Genomic DNA, 4,097 nt, shown 5'->3' with positions numbered 1-4,097 from the left:
CTTGGGCATGCACACATACGTGCCTGGCATGAGTTTTAAGCCATTGGGTCTGGGACACGAACCGTGATTGACTACGTGGGAGGCCAGCGACATAGCCATTATGCTAACTGCTGTTTCCCTATTTGAGTATTTTTGAGGATTTCTCTTGAAATTAAACTCAAGTTTAATTCCATCATGACTAGTGAAGATTCTGGGTATAGTTTCTATGCTTTTGAATCTGTAGAGGCTTGCTTTGTGCCCTGTGATGTGGTCAATCTTCGAGAATGTTCCATGTGGGGGCAAGAAAAAAGTGTATCTCCAGGTTTTGGAATGGAAAGTTTTATAGATATCTGTTAAGTCTATTTGATTTATGATGTCATTTAGATCTTTTATCTCTTTTTTGTCTAGATGATCTATCCAGAGGGGATAGTGCAGTGTTGAGGTCTCCAACAATTAGTGTGCTGCAGTCTATCTCCCTTTTTAGATCTAGCAGTCTTTCCTTCACATATTTGGGTACTCCTCTGTTAGGCGCACAAATTTGTGTGTCATCCTTGCACAGGGGCCATGGTAATTTTCTCAGTATCATTCCAATTTTTTAGTATATGTGCTGCCGAAGCAAGCATTGGATATCACTTCTTTATTCAAGGTAGGGTTTACAAATATATTCTGCCATAATTTTTTCCCATTATTATCATGATTTTGTTTATATTACATTGAACCATGTATAACTTTACAGTGTATTACATTTCTTTTTCCAGAAGGAATACCATGCATATCAGTCAAGACAAAGATAATACTATATACATGATCATCATCAAATAGCTTTTCATCATTTTTTCCAGATTATTATCATTATTATTCTCATTATTTTTTTTAAAAATTCAATCACTATTATTATTTGCCTTGTAAAATCAATTTGACCAACATGAAATACTTCTCAGACCACTCCAGATGAGAATACTATACATGTTATCATCAACAGGTAATAAACCATTTCTGTGACCCACTAATGTCATGCTTCTATATTTATTCTTTGTGCTATCCTTCTCTATACTCGTCCCTTCTCCTGCCCCATTCCTCACTAAGGATTTTCACGCTTTGATGCCTTCCAATAGTATGATTTCTACCATAAAGTGTGAATAGTTGGTATATATTAAGTGAATACATACAAAATCTTTCTTTCATATCCTGGCTTGCTACACTCAGCAATAGATCCTCCATATCCGAAGACTTTCTATCAAATACCAGGGTCTTGCTGTTTTTATGGCTGGGGAGCATTCCATAGAGTATATGTACCACACTTTCTATCCATTCATCTCTTTGTGGACATTTGGGTTGGTCCCATGTCTTAGCGATCATGAATCATGCTGCAATAAACATTGATGAGCAAATGATTTTCTGACTGCACATTCTCCTGTCCATCGTGTACCCAGAAATGAGATTGTTGGATCAAATGGTAGTTCTATTTGTAGATCTTTAAGGAACCTCCACATTGTTTTCCACAGTGGCTGAACCAGTTTACATTCCTACCAACAGGATAAGAGAGTTCACCTTTCACCACATCCCTGCCAATGCTGATCACTTTTTATATTTTGAATATCTGCCGCTCTGACAGGGGTTAGGTGGTATCTCATTGTGGTTTTAATCTGCATCTTCCTTATCATGAGGTTTGTTGAGCATTTCCTCATATGCTTTTTGGCTATTCATAGGTCTTTCTTAGAGAGATTTTTGTTCAGCTCATTTTCCCATCTTTTACTAGGGTTAATCATTTCTTTTCAAGTAAACCGCTAGAGTTCCTTGTGTATTCTGGTTATCAGCCCCTTGTATGAGGCATATTTTACAAAAATATTCTCCCATTCTGACGGTTGTTGATTCACACTTGTTACTGTATCCTTTGCTGTGCAGAAACTTTTCAATCTGATGTAGTCCCACTTCTCTATTTTAAGGATTATTGTCTGTGCTTTGGGACTCTTATTTAAGAAGTCTTTGCATACCCCAATGTCTCCCAGAGTTTCCTCAGTATTTTCCACCAGTAGTTTTATAGTTTGAGGTCTCAGGTTCAGATCTTTGATCCATTTTGAGTTGACTTTCATTAATGGTGAAAGAAGAGGTTTCAGTTTTATCTTTCTGCAGGTGGATACCCTGTTTTCTCAGCACTATTTACTAAAGAGGATTCACTTTTACCAATGGATTAACTGGTATCCTTTATCAAAATTTAGTTGGCAATGGGTCCAGCAGTTAGAGTAATGGCTATGTCGCTGGACTCCCATGTAGTCGACCATGGTTTGCATCCCGGACCCGGTGGCTTAAAACTCATGCCGGCAGCGTGTGCGTGCGTGCCCAAGAACCCAAGAGGAGAATGGAGAAGAAGGGATTGCGGTATGACCACCCACCCTGGGGGGTGATTTCCTGCTTTCTGTCTCTCTGTCTGTCTGGTGAGCAAATGCACCCTATAGCAAAAACTTCTCAAAAAAAATTCAGTTGGCAATAAGATTTGGAGGTCATTTCTGGGGTCTCTCTTCTATTCCATTGGTCCACCTGTCTGTTTTTGTGCCAAAACCATGCTGTTTTGATGATCATAGCTTTATAATATATCCTGGGGTCAGGAAGTGATATGCCACCCACTCCACTTTTCTTGTGAAGAATTGATTTGGCAATACAAGGTCTTTTATGATTCCAGACAAATTCTATCATTGTCTTTTCTAGGTCTGTGAAGAATATCTCTGTATTTTTATTGGACTTGCATTAAATATGATGATTAATTTGGGTAGAATTCCCATTTTGATTTTGTTAATTCTTCCAATCCAGGAAAAAGGGATGTCCTTCCATTTTTTATGTCCTTATTAATAATTTATTAAATATTTTCAGTTTTCTTTGTAAAGGTCTTTGACTTCCTTAGGTAGGTTTATCCCTAGGTATCTTATACATTTTGTGGCTTCACTTATTACTTCAAGAAGTTTCTTGTTTTTTTTTTTTTTGAGAGGTTTTCGCTATAGGGTGCGTGCGCTCGCCAGACAGACAGAGAGAGACATAGAAACAGAAAGTGAGAAATTTTTTTACACCGCAATCCCTTCTCCTCCATTCTCCTCTCGGGATCTTGGGCACGCACGCACACGTGCCCGGCATGAATTTTAAGCCACTGGGTCCAGGACGCGAACCGCGGTCGACTACATGGGAGTCCAGCGACATAGCCATTATGCTAACTGCTGGTTCCCAAGAAGTTTTTTTTAATGTAAATTTTTGGTTCTTCTAAGTATACTATCATGTCGTCCATATATAAAGATATTTTCAACTCTTTTTTACCTATTCGAATGCCTTTTATATTGTTCTCTTTTCTGATTGCATTAGCTAAGATTTCCAGCACTAAATTAAAAAGCAGTGGAGAAAGTGGCCAGCCTCGTCTAGTATCAGTATTTAGTGGAAAAAGCTTTTAGCTTTTCTCCATTCAGTATAATGTTAGCTGCAGGTTTTTCATAGATGGCTTTTATTGTGTTGAGAAATGACTCCTTGTATACCAGTCTTACTGAGGGTCTTATTCATGAAAGGATGCTGTATTTTATCAAATGCATTCTCTGCATCAATTGAAATGATCATATGGTTTTTATCTTTCTTTCTGTTGATATGGTGTATTACATTTATGATCTTGCATATGTTGAACCACCCTTGCATCCCTGGGATAAAGCTTAGCTTGTCATAATGAATAATCTTTGTTTTAAGTTGTTGAATACAATTTACAAGTATATTCTTGAGAATATTTGCATCTATATTCATCAAAGATGTTGGTCTGTAGTTTTCCTTTTTTGTCATGTCCTTATCTGTTTTGGGAATGAGGATAATGGAGGCTTCATAAAATGAATTTGGAAGATTTCCCTCCTTTTGAATCTTTAGAAAAAATTTGAATAGTATAGGAATTAACTCTTCCTTAAAAGTTTTGTAGGATTCAGAAGTGAAGACATCTGTACCTGGGTTTTTCTTTGTTGGCAGGTTGTTTATTACTGATTCAATCTCATGGCTTGTTATGGATCTATTCAGGTTTTCTATGGACTCCTGATTCAATTTTGGTAGATTAAATGCAACCCAGAATTTGTCCATTTCCTCCATGTTCCTTTGTTTGTTGG

General features: G+C 37.4%; 1 non-coding gene across 1 annotated transcript; it reads right to left on the bottom strand.

Moving 5' to 3' along the window:
* Positions 1-493: 493 nt before the first annotated feature.
* LOC114007144 (U6 spliceosomal RNA) lies at positions 494-602 on the bottom strand. Its single transcript, XR_003548783.1, has one exon. It is a non-coding gene; the product is annotated as a U6 spliceosomal RNA (small nuclear RNA).
* Positions 603-4,097: the final 3,495 nt, after the last annotated feature.

Source organism: Tupaia chinensis, unplaced genomic scaffold (genome assembly GCF_000334495.1).
Source record: "Tupaia chinensis unplaced genomic scaffold, TupChi_1.0 Scaffold000130_1, whole genome shotgun sequence".
Lineage (NCBI taxonomy): Eukaryota > Metazoa > Chordata > Mammalia > Scandentia > Tupaiidae > Tupaia > Tupaia belangeri.
This window is presented reverse-complemented; position numbering and strand designations above follow the sequence as displayed.